Raw genomic sequence first — 12,523 nt, forward strand, 5'->3', positions numbered from 1 at the left:
CTTTTAAGCGCAGTCATTGTACAGTTAAAAACCTCGTTCATTTTGATTTAAGGGTAGGGGGAAATTAGTCTTATGTTAAAATAATGAGCATGTTCAAAATGTTTATCATGAAACTTAAACCTTGTGGTTTACAGTCATGTCATTTATATTGATGATGATCAACATTTTAATTCAATAATTGAATAATTAATTAGTCTAATTTTAAAATTTGCTAAACTTCCTATTAAAGAGATAGTACATTATATCATTGGGGGTTGGAGGAAGATATGCATATGTCTATTAACATCAGTATAATGAATGTTTATTAGTAAATGGTACAAATAATTTCATGGGGTGAAAGATTATTTTCACAAAGTGAGGCAGAGTAAAAATTGTTTTTCATTGTCACCGAATTAAATACTTGTTCCATTGCACGAATACAAAACATTCATTATTTTAACACATCTACTGTACTTTAGAGAGAAGCTAGGCCACCAAGGCTAAACCACTCCAAAAGGCAGCACTCAAATGTTGGATGCGGAGTAGAATAGCGCACACTACAGGTTGAAAATGATTAGTGAATTATAACAGCCTAGTCTGTGCGTGTTGTTGCTTGTACTGTATAACAAAAATGAACACGCAAAACAAAATTGCAATACTCTCATATTATCATCTTCGCACTCTTGATGACATAATTAAGAGTGCAATAGAGAATTTATCATGTGACCCACAAAAGGTAAAACAACACTAATAAATAATATACAATAGATGGAACTCTCCTTTGGACTTTTCAAGCGACACTTTCTCATGAAATGATCAAGAGTCAATCTATGTTTTAACACTACAAACAATTACCTGTAACAATTTATATAAGAGTTAGGCCAACAAAATGTCCACCTAATATAGATACTCTACTGCATTGCAATATATAAAATTTTAAAAAAGTTAAAAAATAGAAAATGTTCAAAGACAATGTACAATTATAACTATATATAACGTGTGTAATAAATTTAATAAATCATTAAATTTGTTTACACATTGTAAGATTTTTTTTGTCAATTTGAAACAGTAGTACACAAGTAATTGGATAAGGCAAATTGTAGCAAACCTGGATAGAGCATAATAGAATAATTGAATAACTAATTAGCTTGATTGATGTGGTTTGTAAATATTTACATTGATAGGCTAAACAAGTATACAACAATTTCCTGCTAATTTGATCATCCTCAATTAATTAATTAATCAATTTGTTAATTAACCCATTTCACAATTATTAGCCTTTTCAAATTGTAAATTTTACAATGAAGCATAATCTTATCTAATTGTTTAAAAATGTAACTTTCATTTAATGTGGGCCCTAAAGCAAAATGTTTATGATATATTTTATTTATTTATTTATTTTGATTAAGAAAATGTGTCAATTGACTGGGGAGAATAAAAAAAATAAATGGTTTTATTTGAAAACTACATTTGAATTATAAATTTTAATGTGAAAATAAATTTCAGATGCCAATTTATTTACAAAACGGTTGAATGACAATTTAATAATCTTGAATTTATTTATTTTAGGAACCAGTACTCAATAAATCATGCCACACAGCTAGCCTGGTAATAAAACAAATAATTGAACATGCCATTAAAATAACATACTGTATAGAAAGTTTACAGTAACTAAAAACAACACAATCTGTGTCACAAACATTCTATTTGACCTAATTCTTCTTAAGAAAAAATCTTTCAAGTTTCATTTTGAAAAAAATAGTACTTGAATCTCTTAAAAAATAGATATTTCAACTTGAAAAGTTGCTGTCAATCGACAATAATTTATTTAATTGGCGTCTACATCAATTTATATCTTGGTTTCCATTAATTTTTTTTTCATTTATCAATGCCCCCATACTTCTTATATAGATGTAATACTAACATCATCTATTTATAAATTTACGTAAGCAGAAATGTTGGTAAATCGCACCCAACTTTTTACTAATTACATTTCGTTTCGACGATTAAAGCAAATTTAGGTTAAACAATTGTTCCTGAATAGGGGTGTTTCCGAATGTGGTACACACCGTCTGTGGTTGTTGATGCTGAAACATACCCACACACAATAATACGAGGATGCTTTAATACAATAATTGTTGTTAATCACTGAATACGGTACACATCTCATTACTTAAATTTTTGTTTATATTTTTTGTTATATTAATCCAAATCTGTGTTATTTTTAATGAATACAAGAACTTAATGACAAATACGAAACTAAAATTTAAAAAAAATGTGAAATCTTGCAAAAAATCAAATAATTAACGGTTGATTTTTAAAAGAGAAAGGTACAATATTTATTGACAAAAGGAAATGTACGGTATGTGACTTAACTGAGATAATGTGTATGTTTAGCCTAAGCATCCCAGCTTTCAGATGTTTTGATGTGAAAAATATTACTAATGCTTTGTACGGGTTTAAGCTTAAATGTCAAGTATGGAATTTAAAGACTGGAAACACAGTTTGAATTTTACCTTAAAATCACTTAAAGTGCTTTGTAAGTGAACTTTAGTCAATGTACATCATTTCAATGAGAAATTGGGACAATCATTCAATTTAATTACCTTGCTTTGAAAAGGCGTGTTTTTCACATATTGAAGTTTTCTCGTTTAAAGTGTACCACAGACGTAAAGTTCATCAGGATTTTCCCTTTCTGATTAAAGTTCTAGATTTTTAACTAGTTCATTTAATTTGATTTTTTTTCACACTATTTGTAGTTTACACTGAAGAGACGGAATGAAAATACACTGAGAGAATGAAAGAATGAATGAAGAACGAAAAATGGAATAATCAATTAATAAATGAACGAATGAAAGAAAAATAATTGATAGAAAAAAGATTAACTACAAGAATGAGGAATGAATGGATGAATGAACAAATGGATGAAAGAGTGTAGTAATAAATAAACAAATGAATGAATGAACTATATGAATGAATAACTAAACAATGAATGAACTAACAAATGCATAACAAAATAAATGAAGTAACAAATGAATGAATGAATGAATGGACTGCATGAACAAATGAACTAGTGAAAGAAAAAATGAATGCATGAAAAAATAAACTAATGAATGAATGAATAAATGAACAAATGGATGAATTAACTAATAAATGAATGATGAACTACTGAATAAAGGAATGAACTAATGAATGAATGGAATGCATGAAAAAATTAACTAATAAATGAACAAATGGATAAATTAACTAATAAATGAATGAAAACTGAACTACTGAATGAATGAACTAATGAATGAATAACTACTAAATAAATAAATATATAAATAAATAAATGGAGAAATGAACTAATATATTAATGACTGAACAATAATGAACTAATAAATGCATGAAAAAAAGAAACGAATAAATTAACAAATGAATTAGCTAGTGAATGAATTAAATTAATAGGTTTAGATAGAGAATTAAAAATATAGGGAGGGTGGGGGAGGGGCTATAAATATCTATTAAATTGTATTTTTTATCACAGAAAAAGAATTAAAGACTTATTCTAAAATTATCATATTAATTGATAAATGTTTTAACATTATAACACATTTTTTTTTCTTAAAATAATAAAATAATCTTAAACAAGAAATATATTCTCACAAATACAAATGGAAGTGAAAATTGATTTAATTCGGCATAACAGACAAACAGACTTTATAAAATTGTATTTGTTTTGATTATTGTGTTGTGCCTGAATAGTTAAAAGGTCATTCATTGATGTTTTCTATGCATTTTGGGTTTGAATTTTTCTAAAGTAGAGTACAGACCATTAGACGCCTTGTTTGAAATTAACTTGGGGGAGTATGTTATAACCTGTCGGTGAGTTTATTGCATGGGGTCACCATCACTGGCACAAGATGACAGATGGGTCTTCTGTTTGTTTAGATTTACTCTCTACAGGGATGATCTCAAAACTTGAGCAAGTGGAGGAAAATTGATGGTTTCTTAAAGTTATAATATTGAAGGAAACAATGCTAGAAAGGTAATTGGCAAGAATGTTTACAAAAGGGTCAAACATAGGTATACTTGATGAAAGATTACATTACAGTTTGTTTATATCACATTGAATTCAGTCAAATCTGTTAAAAAGATTGTCATTTCCAAGAATGACACCCATAAAGAAATGTTATACTTAATAATAAAGCCTTTACAATTTGATTTTTAATTTAATTTGTTGAAATTTAATCGATATAAAAAAAAGCATTTTCGACATTAAAATAATGTTTAAAAAAACATGTTTTTCAATAAAGAATAAAAAAATTAATACCAAACATGTAGATAACAATTCAAATATTGTCAATATTACAACAATGTTGGCATTCTAATGTAAACAAATTCTAATGTTATAAATAAAACTTTTTATAATATTTGGGAACATTTTTTATTTCTATAAATTAATGCTTATATTGCATAAAAGAAAGTTGATTGTATAAGATATATATATAAAATAAAAGAAACGACGATTATATTAAACAATATTAATATACTGTACATACCAAACTGGTATTAAAATAGTGATGAACATAGTTTAGGAAATACTGTATAGTAAGGATCTCAATGGGTGGATACAAAAACCTACTCTGTATTAAATGTTTCTAGGTACATTTGGATTTATAAAACGATTACAACAAATATTTTAAATAATTATAAAAAACAAATTTATATCATGCAAACAATTTTGATATTATATAAAACACATTTGATATTATATAAATAATTCTATATTATATATTAAAACAATTTTTATATTATATACAAAATATTTGATCTTAAATAAACAAATAATATATTATATAAGCAATTCTGATTTTATATAAAACAATTTTGATATTATACAAACAATTTTTATATTATATAAAACAATTTTTTTATTATATAAAACAATTATATATTATATTTATTATTTTAACAATTTATGGTTTTTTTTCATATAAACTCTAAAATAATGTTGATATAAATTATTAACTTATTTTATTTATACAATTTTGATATATAATTAATTTTATGTTAAATAAAATAATTTTGTTATATAATAAGCATTATATATAACAATATTGAATACTGTATATAAAACGCAATTTAACATAGATAAACCTATATAAAGTAGTAAAATATGATAGGAACAACATAAAATAATTTGTTAAATTTAACTGCCATACATTTTTTTATTCTTTTATAGGTAAAATCCTGGAAATTTACCAATATTTTAACAATTCTTAAACAACTAGATATACTGTACTGTACTTAGCAATTAGTCATTTAAAGAATTGTTTTAAATATTTAAAATGTTTCTGCATTTTGTGGAGAGACCCCAAATGAATTATTAATACTTACAACACTTATCTTTTTTATTTTACATCTTGAAAGAAAAACAGACAGTGAAGTCACTGATTTACGATATAAATCAATTGGGATTTGTACCTAGTGATGGTAAACATTACTTCAAGTTATAACAATAGTAATAAAACTGTTGTAAGATAGAAAGACCTGGGTCTATAGAATTTATGACAGGGTAGGGAGGAATAAAATGCACCACTGCATGACTGATGGATACCAATATGCCACTTGTTATATTAATTTATTTATTAAGTATTTTTATGGTGCTTCCCATAAACTTTAGGTGTAAATGACATAGACATTAAACAGTTAGCCTCTTGAGAATCCAGACATCATATGGCTATATGTAGTATCTGTTTATTAATAGAAGAGCAATCAATGTTTTTTTCTCTTCGGCTCGTTCCTATTGCGTAAGGCCAAAAAAGGCCATAAAAATAAGTATAAAATACACAACATACTTTTTAACATAATATGTTGTAAGCTTGAACCAGGCCATGTAGGCAAAAGTGCTCAATGCAAAGCAGAGCAGAATAGAAAGACTCTAGTTATAACTTAAACATTTTAATGCAATCTCATAATGAGTACTCCAATCTTCAGGTGCTAGGTTTGCTTGCTATATGAAACAAAGGGTAGAAGGTGTTTATATTATTCAATAGTGCCTTTACCAAAGAGCAAAGTTCTTTATTAAAATTAATACTTTGACAGATATTCACTCATTCCATAGATCCACGATTATTTGACTAGTGTACACAGTGGATTTATTACAAAATTGAAAAAAGCATGCTTACACTAATTCTGAATTTACTGGCTTTCATCAACTTTGCATAAATTATAAAAGAGCTCTGCTCACTTTTAATAACAGTATAGAACCTATGGTCCATTTCCAGTATATGTTAAACATATATAGGTAGCATCTTGTAAATTGCGTTTATCTGACATCTTCTTAAACAACAACGACCACGAAACCAATGGAGATGTTTCTACCGTTGCTGCTAAAATCTGGAATGGCCTACCACAATATATGTTTTTTTTTTTTTTTTTTTTTTTATTTCATACTCATCCAACAGCGAGTAACCCGCCAATTACAGGATGGATAAACTATTTAAAATTTCACAAGACAAACATATACACAAGATGCTCTACATAAACAAGACTTATTATTAAGTCTTTGGGAGTGGAGTTGTAAATTTTCATGAGAAAAAAACCCTGACATATGACAGGACTTGAACCCAGGAGCCTTAGATTGGTAGCCAAGCATCATAACCACCAAGCCACAGCTCCACTCCGCATCATAACCACCAAGCCACAGCTCCACTCATATATACGATCCGTAGAAATTCTGGCAGCATTTAAATCGCGGCTCAAACATAACTGATCAATTTTCTTCTTTCTACTTTTTCTGTTTTCTTTGACTTGGGAAAGAGCCATAAGCTGGCTAATTTCACATATTGATGTAACTGAATTATGTAACTATAAAAACTACCTCAAATTATGTTTGCTTTTGTTTCAAATTGGAACACACTCTTTGTTTAGTTTGGGATTACTATATCTAGAGCAATTCTCCATAAAGATGTATTGTCCCTTTGACTAATTCCAAAAAAAAAAAAAATAAAAGATTTCGAAAAAACGTGGGTCATTTTGAAGTATCATAATAGTTATTAACTATCACCAAAAATTTTTAGAAAAAAAAAAAATTTAACAGACATTTTTTCGTTAAAAAAATTACTTTGACTTCCAGTCAAAGTTTTCAATCAAAACATATCCCATAATGAAACGCGCTTGTTTGGCTACTCTGTATGCATAATCATAAAACTTCCTCATGATCTGTGTGAAAATACCTTCTTAACCGTGACGAGTTGTATACAATCCTAATTTAGCACATGCATAATGCGTACTAATGGTTTGAAATCTTTGTTTACTTTTGCTCGTGACGATTTTCCAGATGAAATGTAATCAAACTAATTTACCTGTTAATTACGTAAACTTGTTGTTTTTGGCTCGAATTTTCGACTTAAAGTGAATAACTTTAATATTACTTTGATATGGCCACTTTAAATTTAGAATATTTTGACCTTCATTTTTTTGTGTTTCAAGAGACAATACATCTTTAAACTTTACTGGTGTTTTCTCATGATGTATAATTTTAGCAGGCACCCACTCTTCTATGATTTTAATACAGTACATATAATATTTACAATGGAATTTAAAGGTAGGCTGGGGAAAGTAACTAAAAGCAACTCAACTGAAAATAACAAGTTGACTAGAGCAAACAATGAAACGTTTTTTGGAGGGATGCAGGGTGGCTTGAGAAATTTGAAAACAACAAAACTCCATTGATATACATGGTTGTAAAATCCTGTGTGAACTGTCATACAGAGTGACATTTGTTGTGTATAATATAAAGGGGAAATCTGCTGATTTTTTCTTGATTGGCCGGTGGATCATTACCGCAATTTTTACCCTCCATAACAAAATTACAATGCAATTGAGACCTAGAAAAATAAAAAAATTGTCTTACTTGACGCAACAAATAAAACCATCGTGGGGCTGAGGTGGCAGACTTTTACATTAGCTTCATTACGTTGGTCACCTGGGGGCGCTGCTTTGTCCTGGGAATTATTTTATGTTGCAAAATAAAACGACGGAACGACTTTCAACAACTGAACATAACTAAAAAGATTGAGTGTGCTTATGGTTGAGGTTCCCCATATCACATGCATGATGAGTGTGCTTATCAAATGCATGATGAGTGTGCTTATGGTTGAGGTTCCCCATATCACATGCATGATGAGTGTGCTTATGGTTGAGGTTCCCCATATCACAGGCATGATGAGTGTGCTTATGGTTGAGGTTCCCCATATCACAGGCATGATGAGTGTGCTTATGGTTGAGGTTCCCCATATCACATGCATGATGAGTGTGCTTATGGTTGAGGTTCCTCATATCACATGCATGATGAGTGTGCTTATGGTTGAGGTTCCCCATATCACCTGCATGATGAGTGTGTTTATGGTTGAGGTTCCCCATATCACATGCATGACGAGTGTGCTTATGGTTGAGGTTCCCCATATCACATGCATGATGAGTGTGCTTATGGTTGAGGTTCCCCATATCACATGCATGATGAGATTCAAAGATTTCAGTTAAATTTACCAAAAGCAGTTTCGAAAAAGCATGTACTGTATGTTTTATTTTGATCTTGGAATATAAAAAACAAACTCAATTAAAATGTTTTAGTATCAAAATATTTTGTGTGTTCAATTGTTTGGAGTACTTATGTTGCTTTAAGTTCCATGCTATAAGAAAAAAATGGTGGAGACACCAATTTATACAGTATTACCACCCCATACTATTTGCCAAATTATAGGGTAAATTAAATTTAACATTTATTCTTTCAATTGAAAAAGATAAGAAAAAAAGAAAATGAAGAATAACAATAAATAAAAACAAACAACTGAAACTTACTTTTAGTATACTAAAATGTGTAATTAAACAAAAAATATACAATAATTTTAATTTTGCTAAACATCATGATACATAATATTTATAGAAATGTTTTGTACTTTATAAAGTACAGTACACATACATTAAAATACATTCAACTTCAGTTGTAAATATTTATCACCATTTAAATTTAGAACTCATCCCAGACATGGTTGGTTGAGTGATATCTATGTATGTATAATTCCAATTCATGTAAAGACATAAAAAAGCAAAGTTATAAAGTAGAAGTTGAAGAGAGGAACAGGGCAACCACAGAACAAGCAAAAAAACTTTTTAAATAGTGCAGGTGCACTAGAAACAAAGAGATAATAAAATATGAAACTGTGTAATACCGTATATAAGATTTGAACATCTAAAAATAAAACAAAAACTGAAAAAATTAAATAAAAAATAAACATTATCAAGCTGTTTACAAATTAAATTACATTTGGATAAATTGATGGTTCACGCAAAAGAGCAATGATAGTATACTAATATCATTTATCTATATGAGTAGTTTGACCAACAGGAACAGGATGCTGAGCTCCGGAGATCAAAGTGTTTATCTGAGGCTCTGATACAAACTCCTGTAAATTGTACAGTGTTGTTGGAGCCAGACATCAAGATCAAAGGACGGTCCTATCTTGGCAAGTTCAGTGTCCTGTTGTTAGATTGTCTTGGTTTAACACTCCACAGTTACAGAACGTACCATAGATGACCCTGCTCTGGTGTGGCTGTATCCCAGATGGACTCTCTGGTTATAAATGGCCCCCGAAATGGCCCTTCTTCAAGTAAAATATGCAGGTATAGACAGACCTCTCGACCTCAAGTATGTACATAGATGCATCCTCATATAGAGATTAATTTATTCATAATAAATCAAACTTTTATAAAAATGAGAATTAAATATTTTTTATTGAAATTGCATGAATGAATTGTCTATAAGGCTATTTATTTTTATGTTTTAAATTAAAGATTACATTATTACACTGTTTATCAAATGATGATGTGTGCTTGGACAACATAGCATTAATTTTACGAGTTTTTACTCACTTTAACTCAACTTTCTTTAACAAATTAATATCTAAATCTATTACAGCATTGTATGTGGACACACACCAAAGTCATGTATCTGTGAACATAACAATTTTTTAAACATCATTTGAATATAGAAGATCAATTGCCAGAAACACAATGAGAAAAATGTGTTTGTGAATCAACAGATATAGAGTGAATAAGCTGTGAGGCGGTTAGGCTGTGAGTAAGCGGAAGATCTTGCCTAAAATTAAACACAGATGATAATAGGCCTACAAACATAAAACAACATACATAACTTTATACAAACTTTTTGAAGGGTTTCATTTTGATTTTTTTCTTCTTTATACTGGGAGATTTCATCAGTACAAGCCTTTTTTCCGAGAGAGGAAGTGTACAAGACAATGAACAGCATACTGCGATCCCCTATTCTTTTTGAATAATTATGGTACCAAGTTCTTTACCATGTACAATAAATGTACACAGCTTTGTCCTATCTGAAGAAGCAATGACAGTAGAGGAGTATTGCCTAAGATTACAACAATATGTTACGGCATGCATTGAACCCAAGCCTTACACAAGCTAGTCTGATAACGATACCACAATACCGCTATCTTTGGCGATTAAATTGAAGAATATATTGAGTGCTTTTTTTCAAACATGCCCTTATATTTGTATAAGTTATTTATTGCAAAGATGTACATAGATATAAAAACACTTCACAGACAAAGATACTTGGCAAAATGCATCAGAACACATTCCTTGTAAAGATATAATATTATTATTGATAAGTCTTCTGATTCTTGTGAGAATGTCAAAACCCTAAAATCATGTGATTTTGAGACAAAATACAGTACACTACAGTGGTAATATTTGAAGATGTTTCATCACCCAAAAACATGAAAAATGAAGATAAATAAAAAAAAAATTACTGTATTTACAAAGGATATACTGTAGTACATACATACAAACATACTAAAGATGCTCTATTCCCTAATAAGATCCTTTAAGGCATCATGAACTAAAATTAAATTATCAATAATTAAATTATGACCTTATTATACAGGATAAGGCCCTGTTAAATATATTCATGTTGTGGTCCACAAAACTGATTCAATAAAAGTTAAAAACTAACTAGAATCACCCATACATTTTTAATAGGTAAATTGTTTTAATATTTATATTTCATTTCATGTTTTTATATAATTTGATTTTATACAGTTCAGCATAGCAGCAATGGTTTCTGAAACGTTTTACTTACATTGTTGTCTGAATGCATCCCATGGTCATCAAGTAGCCATCTTTAGATGTGTTTGTTTACATTATCTCCAAATTTTTTACAATTTTTAAAGAATTGATGTCAACGTTTGCCCTCCGAGTTGTTCCAACTTTCTACAACCTTGTTCGGTGACTGTACGAGTCAGGGTTATCATATTTTTATCAATTAGTGATGTATAGCGATAAATGTCAACGTATTGTGTCTGACATTTAATTTTTAATAATTGGTGCTATGTTTTGGCACAACTTGGAAGAGTCGTAACAACTACTTTTAAGAAGTAGTATGTTTAAGTATATCTTTATAAAGTAGGCTTTTTTAGATTATGTATTTTTCAGCTTTTAATATACTGTAAGTCCATTAGCAGAAAAACAAAGTGCACATTTAAAAAAGGAATTAATTGGCAGTATTGTGCCTAAATAAATCAAATAAATAAATAAAACTGTACAAACAATATATACAGATTCAAAGCCACTTTTTTTATATTTTTGATAATGGAGAGTATTGTTTAATTTAAGTGACACCACAAAAAGCAAGATTAAAATGTAAATATGGATTTTGTCTTTTTACAAAGGAATAACAATATTGTATTTAGTTAATAAATTAAGAATAATACTTTAATCTTTTACCCATCTAAATAACATCTCGGTCCACATTTTCACTCACTACAGATGGGATGAAGATTGCGGTCAGAAGTGGGGAGACTGCAAGATGTCACTTGACATGATACTGCTTGTGTATTGGGTGTGGAATGGGTATCAAGAAAAATAAACATACAGACATTTTGGCTTGATAACAAAAACCATTTAATATTGAGTATTTCTGCTACAAATATTATTTGTCAATCAACAAAATTGTTCTTCGTCAAAATGTCTCCTTTTCTGATGAGGTCTAAGTATTTAAAAAATACCTCTTATAGCAATATCTAGTTTGTTAAATTTCATCATTTTTTCATTACAAGAAATCTCAGATTTATTTCTGTATTTTTGTATTAGTGAAATAAATTACAATTTATAATTGACTAGTATATATTTATTCACATTCTCAATTGAACTGTTTCGTTGTATCGACTCAAGTTTCGTTTTCAGTTTAAAAAATATTAAACTCATTGACTTTCATCAGTATAAGTCATAATGTACTCTTCCTATGTTACACAAAAACCATTTATGAATATTGAAGATAATAATAACTAAATTTAAAGATTCATTATTTGTTGATCATATTTCATATTATATCTACGTGATATTGGGTCATGATTCTAGAGACCACAGAAGACAATGACTTGAATGCAACTATAATAGAAACCCTCTTTTGAGGTCTTAAAGCTGGCCCCTTGATAGAGGTTAACTGGCCCCTTGATAGAGTTTA

The sequence above is a fragment of the Antedon mediterranea genome, chromosome 4 (assembly GCF_964355755.1).
Source record: "Antedon mediterranea chromosome 4, ecAntMedi1.1, whole genome shotgun sequence".
Classification (NCBI taxonomy): Eukaryota; Metazoa; Echinodermata; class Crinoidea; order Comatulida; family Antedonidae; genus Antedon; species Antedon mediterranea.